Here is an 8,811-nt window from a genome sequence, read left to right on the forward strand (position 1 = left end):
TTTTATTTATTTATGATAGTCAGAGAGAGAGGCAGAGACACAGGCAGAGGGAGAAACAGGCTCCATGCACCGGGAGCCCGATGTGGGATTCAATCCCGGGTCCCCAGGATCGCGCCCTGGGCCAAAGGCAGGTGCCAAACCGCTGCGCCACCCAGGGATCCCAAAAATTCCTTTTTTTAATTTATTCTCTTATCATTGAACATTATTTGCAATAAATACACAATAATGAGCATCATGAGCTAAATCTGTATGCGTACATCTGCTTATTTCCTTAGGATAATTTCCTTAGATGTGGATTAACTAGATCCAAAAGAGGAAGGGGCAACATCTGGATCAAGAAAACGTGGGGGTGGTGTGATTGGGTTGCTCAGTCCATTAAGCATTTCACTCTTGATTTTGGATCAAGTCACAATCTCAGGGGCATGTTCCTTTTTTTTTTTTTTTTTTTTCAGGGGCATGTTCCATATTAGTGCGGAGTCTGCTACTTCCTGTCCTTCTCCCCCACTGTCTCGTGTGCGCGCTCTGTCTCTCTCAAATAAATAAAATCTTAAAAGAGTGAGAAAAAGGAAAACATATGAGGTGCTCGGGTGACTCAGTTGGTTAAGTGTCCCGAGTCTGGACTTTGGCTCAGGTCATAATCTCATGGTTGTAGGATGGAGCCCTGTGTTGGGCTCTGCTCCATGCTGGGGGTGGGGCCTGCTTGGGATTGTCTCTCTTCCTCCCCCTCTACCCTTCCCCACCCTCATGCTCTTTTTATTTTTTTTAATATTTATTTATTTATTTATTCATAGAGACACAGAGAGAGAGAGAGAGAGAGAGAGAGAGAGGCAGAGACACAGAGGGAGAAGCGGGCTCCATGCAGGGAGCCCGGCGCGGGACTGATCCTGGGTCTCCAGGATCACACCCCGGGCTGCAGGTGGCACTAAATCGCTGCGCCACCAGGGCTGCCCTTGATCTCTCTTTTTTTTTTTTTTTTTTTAAAAAAGGAAAGGGAAGGAAACTGTTTTCCAGGGCATCTGGCTGGCTCAGTTGGTAGAGTATGCATCTTGTGATTTTGGGGTTGTGAGTTCGAGCTCATGTTGGGTGTAGAGATTACTTAGAAATAAAATCTTTAAATAAAAAAAAAAAAGGCTTTCCTAGGAACCTCACAACAGATTTCGTCTTATATCTCCTCTGCCATAACAGTGTAAAATGGACATTCCTTAATAGAAGATCAAAAGGGAGAAAATGTTGAGTGAGCCAACAAATGGAGTCCATCCTTACTGCTATATAGTTTTTCTACACATTATTTGTTCCTTTTTTTTTTTTTTTTTTTTTTTTAATGGTGGCACTAGGGTTTCTTAAGCCTTGCCTCAGGTTGGGTGCTGGGCTTGCCCATGGTGCTCTTGATGTATAAAGGACAGAGGTCAGAGGTTCTGCCAATTTTTCTTGAGCAATGACATCAAGAAATTGACAACTAAGTGGATGTTGTATACCAGCTCATCATCTGTCATCTTCATGTGGCTTAGGGACCACTGCCAGACATAGCACCTTCTTCATCGGGATCTTGATCATGGTATTCACTTAATTGACTTTGAGCATCATGTTCTCATTGTAGGTTAGCAAGGAAGGGAACTTGCTAGCCTAATTCAGGCTCGGGCCTAGGATTCATGGGATCTGTTTGATCAAAAATTCTTTTTTTTTTTTTTAATTTAAGATTTTATTTATTTATTCATGAGAGACAGAGAAAGGCAGAGACAGGGGATCCCTGGGTGGTGCAGCGATTTAGCGCCTGCCTTTGGCCCAGGGCGCGATCCTGGAGACCCGGGATCGAATCCCACGTCGGGCTCCTGGTGCATGGAGCCTGCTTCTCCCTCTGCCTATGTCTCTGCCTCTCTCTCTCTCTCTGTGTGTGACTATCATAAATAAATAAATTTTTTTTTTTAAAAAAAAGAAAGGCAGAGACATAGGCAGAGGGAGAGGCAGGCTCCCTAAAGGGAGCCTGTTGCAGGACTCGATCCCAAGACCCCTGGATCACTACCTGAGCTGAAGACAGACGCTCAACCACTGAGCCACCCAGGCATCCCAATAAAAAATTCTGATCAAACAGATCAAACCAGCTTCTTATTCTTTTTTTTTTTTAAGATTTTATTTATTTATTCATAGAGACAGAGAGAGAGAGGCAGAGACACAGGCAGAGGGAGAAGCAGGCATCATACAGAGAGCCTGATGTGGGACTCGATCCAAGGTCTCCAGGATCACGCCCTGAGCTGCAGGCGGTGCTAAACTGCTGCGCCACCGGGGCTGCCCCAGCTTCTTATTCTTGTTGAGTTCCTTCAGCACTTCAGTGTCCATGTGGGGGATATTCTTGTGGAAAAACCTTGGTGTCCTCACAATGCTTCTGGTTTCTTAGGGCTCACGTGGAGAACTTGGGAAAGGGAGTGAACTTAAGCCTGATTGTGCTCAAGAAATGTTTGTCCTTGTGAGGGTCATACTGCTTCAAGCTGATGTGCAGCTCCACCATCTCTAACTTCTAGTGCTTTTGCTAGTTCTTTTTTTTTTTTTAAAGATTTATTTATTTTTTTATGATAGAGAGAGAGAAGCAGAGACACAGGAGGAGGGAGAAGCAGGCTCCATGCTGGGAGCCTGACGCGGGACTCGATCCCAGGACTCCAGGATCGCGCCCTGGGCCAATGGCAGGCGCTAAACCACTGAGCCACCCAGGGATCCCCGCTTTTGCTAGTTCTCAAGCAGGCTTTCCTATACAGTCTCATAGCACTCTTTATTCTTTTTCATAGAGCACAGTCTTCTACAAGGCTTTTTTGGGAAAGGGGGACAGAGGGAGAGGGAGAGAGAAGATCCTTTTTTTTTTTTTAAAGATTTTATTTATTTATTCATGAGAGACACACAGAGAGAGGCAGAGACATAAGGAGAGGGAGAGGCAGAAGCAGGCTCCCTGTGGGGATCCCGATGTGGGACTCAATCCAGGGACTCTGTGATCACACCTTGAGCCAAAGGCAGATGCTCAACCACTGAACCACCCAGGTGTTCTTGGAAAGAGAATTTTAAACAGGCTCCATGCCCAGCATGATCTGTGCTGAAATTAAGATTTGAGTGCTTAGCTCACTGAGGCACCTAGGTGTCCCATCTCTTCCCCAAGTTTAACAATCCTGAAGTCACATACAAATACTGCTTCCAACTTGAAAACCTTCATCTCTGAGTGATAAAGAATTCTATATGGTCCAGATGTGGTTTAATTCAGTAGGTCTGGAGTCCAGCCCAAGGTTTTTTCCTAACAAGTTCCAGATAATGCTATGGTCCAGGAATCATGCATATTACACATCTATAGTATAATATCATAATCAAGAAATTGATAACTAATGTAATCTATTAACCTTTATAATCTATTGACCTTATTCTAATCTATTGACCTTATTTATTGACCTTTCACCAGTTTTATACTCGTATTTGTGTTCATATGTGTATGTATATTCTGTGCAGTTTTATTACATGTGTAGATTTGTGTGATTACCACCTACAGTGAAGATACAAAGTAGTTCTATCCAAGAACTGGCTTACGTTATTCTTTTGTAGTGACCAGTATTTCCCTCCTTCATTCTATCACTCAACATTTGTCAGCTACCAATCTGTTCACCATTTCTATAGTTTCATAATTTCAAAAATGCTTTCATAAGTGAATTCATAAACTCCACACTTGCCCCTTTTCCCAGCCCCTGGCAAGCACTATTCTACTTTCTGTGAATTTGATTACATACCTTATGTAAGAGCAATCGTGACTGGCTTTTGCATTTAGCATAATGTCCTCTAGGGTCGTCCATATTGAAGTATATGTCATATTTTTCTTCATTTTAGAAGCTGAATAATAGTCCATTGTATGCATGTACTGCATTTATTTGTCCATCTGTCAGTGGACACTTGGATTGTGTCCACCTCTTGACTCTTGTGAATAATGCTGCTTTGAACATGTGTGTGCATGAATATCTTTTTATTATGTTTTTATTTAATTTTTAATTTTTAAAATTTTTTTTATTTATGATAGTCAGAGAGAGAGAGAGAGAGGCAGAGACACAGGCAGAGGGAGAAGCAGGCTCCATGCACCGGGAGCCCGACGTGGGATTCGATCCCGGGTCTCCAGGATCGCGCCCTGGGCCAAAGGCAGGCGCCAAACCGCTGCGCCACCCAGGGATCCCTGAATATCTTTTTAATACTTTGTTTTCAATGCATTGGGGCAAATATGCAGAAATGAAATTGCTGAATCATATGGTAATTTTACTTTTATTTTTTTGATGAAACATCATACTGTTTTCCATAATGGGTGTACCATTTTATTTTATTTTAATTAATTTTTTTTAAGGATTTTATTTGTGGGACGCCTGGGTGTCTCAGTGGTTGACTATCTGCCTTGGGCTCAGGGTGTGATCCAAGGTCCTGGATTGAGTCCTGCATCAGGCTCCCCGTTGGGAGCCTGCTTCTCCCTCTGCCTATGTCTCTGCCTCTCTCTCTGTGTCTCTCATGAATAAATAAAATATTTTAAATGATTTTATTTATTTGAGAGACACAGAGAGGGAGAGAGCAAGCACAAGTGGGTGGACAGAAGAGGGAGAAGCAGACTCCCCACTGAGTAGGGAGCCCAATGTAGGGCTTGATCCCTGGACCCTGGGATCATGACCTGAAGTAAAAGCAGACACTTAAGTGACTGAGCCACCCAGGTGCCCTGACTATTCCATTTTATATACTAACTATACAGGGTTTGTAATTTTTCCATGTCCTCGCTGACACTTGCTGTCGTCTTCTTCTTCTTTTTCTTCTTCTTCTTCTTTTTGATAATTGGCATCATAATGAGTTTGAGATGGTATCACCTTGTGGTTTTTGTTTGCATTTATCCAATGATTAGTAATGTTGGGCATCTTTTCATGTGCTTGTTAGCCATTTGTATATCTTCTTTGGAGAAATGTTTATTCAAATCTTTTGCCCATTTTTAAATAAGGTTTTTTGTTGTGATTGAGTTGTAGGAGTTCTTTATAGATTCTAGATCTTAACCTTTCATCAAATATATGATTTGCAAATATTGCTCCCATTTCATAGGTTTTTTTTTTTTTTAGGTTTTTTTTTTTATTGTGTTTTGGTGCCAAAGTTTTAAATTTTTTTGTTTTGTTTAGTTTTTTTTTTTTTTAGATTTTATTTATTTATTCATGAGAGACACAGAGAGAAAGAGAGAGGGGGGCAGAGACACAGGCAGAGGGAGAAACAGGCTCCATGCAGGGAGCCCGACGTGGGACCAGATCCGGGGTCTCCAGGATCACGCCCTGGGCTGAAGGCGGCTGAAGGCGGTGCTAAACCACTGAGCCACCCAGGCTGCCCGAAAGTTTTATTTATTTATTTTTAAAGATTTTATTTACTTATTCATGAGACACACACACACACACAGAGGGGCAGAGACAAAGGCAGAGGGAGGAGCAGGCTCCAAGCAGGGAGCCGGTCGTGGGACCCAGTCGTGGGACCCGGTCCTGGGTCTCCAGGATCATGCCCTGGGCTGAAGGCGGCGCTAAACCGCTGAGCCACTGGGGCTGCCCTGCCCGAAAGTTTTAAATTTTTAATTATTCCAATTTATTTTTACTTTTGTTGCCTGTGCTTTTGCTGTCATATTCAAGAAATTATTACCAAATCCAATATGATGAAGGTTTTTTCCCTGTGATTCTTCTAAGAGTTTTATTGTTTTAGCTTTTCTGTGTAGTTTGTTTGATTTATCATTTGGTATCTTTGATTTGTTGAACTCTGTCAGTGTATCACCTCCAAAAACCTCAATAAAGATACACCTTTGAGGCTCTTATTGGGATGGAATTAAACTAATAAATCATTTGGAAAGAATTGGCAATTTTGTAGTATTCAAACTTCACATGTAGGAAACTATTATGTAAATTTATTTATTCATAGGTTTTTCTAATGTAGCTGATTAAATATTTGAAAAATTTTTATACAGGATTTGCATGTTTCATTTCCTAGGTATAGTATGTTTGTTTGTTTATTTATTTATTTAAAGGATTTATTTATTTATGATAGACACAGAGAGAGAGAGAGAGAAAGACAGAGACACAGGAGGAGGGAGAAGCAGGCTCCATGCCAGGAGCCCAACGCGGGTCTGGATCCCAGGACTCCAGGATCGCGCCCTGGGCCAAAGGCAGGCACTAAACCACTGAGCCACCCAGGAATCCCTGGTACAGTATATTTAATTGCTATTCTAAATACTGAATGTCCCTATTACATTGTCTTACTGTTTTTTACTGGCTTTAAGGAAAATTGTGTTAAAAAAATTCTGTATTGTGTATTTCACTTTGGTGAACTCTATTACTTATAACATTTCTAATATATTTTCCAATTGTTTCTATAGGATTGTCTGCATGGAAGAAAATTTATACACTGATCTCTGTTTCCAGATGATATATTTAGATAAACCAATATAATCCTAGAACGTCAATTTAAGATTATTGGAGAGATCAGTAAGGTGGTTATCTCTAAAATGAATATAGGCATAGATGGTTTTCCTTTATATTTAGAAAATATATTAGAAAACCTGTGTATATCTAGGAAAAATATATAAAAACCAAAAATAAAATACTCTCCTTCTATTTAATGTTATTTTTAAAATCTTTCCTGTATTACAGAGTTTAGTTACTGAGAGCACAGACTTTATACAAACTTTACATTTATTTTTATTTTTTATTTTATTATTTATTATTTTTAAATTTTAGATTATTTATTTATTTATTCATGAGAGAGACAAAAAGAGAGAGGCAGAGAAATAGGCAGAGAGAGGAACAGGCTCCCTGCAGGAAGCCCAATGTGGGACTCAATCCTGGGACTCCAGGATCATGCCCTGGGCTAAAGGTAGGTGCTCAACCACTGAGCCACCCAGATGTCCCTCAAACTTGATATTTAATAACCATGTAACTCTGGGCAATTAGCAGCCACTGTGAGGCTCAGTTTCTGTATCTGAAGAGTGTTATTGTATTCCCACCTTATGAGGTGTTGTAATGATTAAATAATCTATATGAATGCTTAATGTAGTGCATGTAGTAACGTAATAAACATTAAATACTGTTATTTTATGAGCAAGACATCTAGAACAATATTATATAGTCAGGTTATGGCAGGTATTTCTTTATTCTCTATGACACTAAAGAGGATGTTAGTGTTTCAGAATTAAGCATCAGGCTTACCAGAGAAGGATTACCTTGAATGATGCTTTAGATTCAGGGATTTTCACTTAAATATGCCTCTTCCAAGGTTCTGGACAATGTATTCACATGTTTACTGACTTTTGCAAAATATTTACTTATTTTGTAAAATACTTATTAAAATTTTTTAAAAATCTGAATTTTAATTAACATACAATGTACTATTTGTTTCTGGAGTAGAATTCAGGGATTTGTCACTTACATACAACACACAATGCTTATCACAACAAACAACAGTAAAATATTTAAACGCAGTTTGCTAAGATTGCCACCATTTCTTTTCATGTTGGCTTCCCCTCCAGGATAATTGTCCTACTGCCAGTTGGCATTGGAATTACTGTGGTGTATCAGTTATTTATTGCTATGTAAAGATACCGTCCTCCAAAATTAAAACAAAAATCATTTATAGTTCAAAATTCTGTGGGTGGGCAATTTTGCCTGGTCTCTCCTGAATGGCTCTGCTGGTCTTTCCTGGGCTTACTTATGTGGCTAGGGCAGTGAAGAGTGTCTAATGGCTTTCCTTGTATGTCTGGGAAGATGGGAAAACTGGACCTTATGTCTCCAGCATCTGTCCAGTTATCATAATTATATTCTTTTTGCTAATATTAAACTATCTTGATTTACTGTAATTTTGACTCCTCCAACTTTGTTCATCTTTTCAGAATTGTTTTGGCAATCCTAGTTCCTTTGCTTTTCCATAAAACTTTTAGAAGAAGTATGTTAATACCTATAAAAAAACTTGCTGGGCTGTCTACTGGAATTGCACTGTACCTATAGATCAAACTGTAGAGAATTGGTGTCTTTATAATACTGAGCCTTTTTTTTTTAAAAGATTCCATTTTTTTTATTCATGAGAGACAGAGAGAGAGAGGCAGAGACACAGAGGGAGAAGCAGGCTCCATGCAGGGAGCCTAACGAGGGACTTGATCCCGGGTCTCCAGGATCAGGCTCTGGGGTGAAGGCAGCACTAAACCACTGAGCCACCCAGGCTGCCCAATATTGAGTCTTCTGGGGCACCTGGGTGGCACAGTCAGTTGATTGTCTAACTCTTGATGTTGATTCAAGTCATAATCTCAGGATTGTGTTATCAGGCCCTCAGCTGGGCTCCGTGTTTGGTGTAGAGTCTGCTTGGGATTTTCTCTCCCTCTCCCTTCACTCCTTTTGCTCATGCACTTTCTCTCTCAAATAAGTATATCCTTTTTAAAAAATTGAGATTTGTAGTTCACTAATGTGGCCTATCTGTCCATTTGTTTAATCTTTTTTGATTTCTTTTACTGATGATTTGTAGTTTTCAATATACAGAACCTATTCATATTTTCTTAAATTTATTCCTAAGTATTTAATTTCTTGTGTGATAGGGTCATTGGTATTTTTATTAATTTGAAATTCCAACCATTCATTGGTGACATATAGGAATATAGTTGACTTTTTTTTTTTGAAGGTTTTATTTATGTACTCATAAGAGACATACAGAGAGAGAGAGAGGCAGATAGAGGCAGAGGGAGAAGCAGGCTCCATGCAGGGAGCCCGATATGGGACTCAATCCCAGGTCTGCAGGATCACACCTGGGCTAAAG

The sequence above is a fragment of the Nyctereutes procyonoides genome, unplaced genomic scaffold (assembly GCF_905146905.1).
Source record: "Nyctereutes procyonoides isolate TBG_1078 unplaced genomic scaffold, NYPRO_anot_genome, whole genome shotgun sequence".
Classification (NCBI taxonomy): Eukaryota; Metazoa; Chordata; class Mammalia; order Carnivora; family Canidae; genus Nyctereutes; species Nyctereutes procyonoides.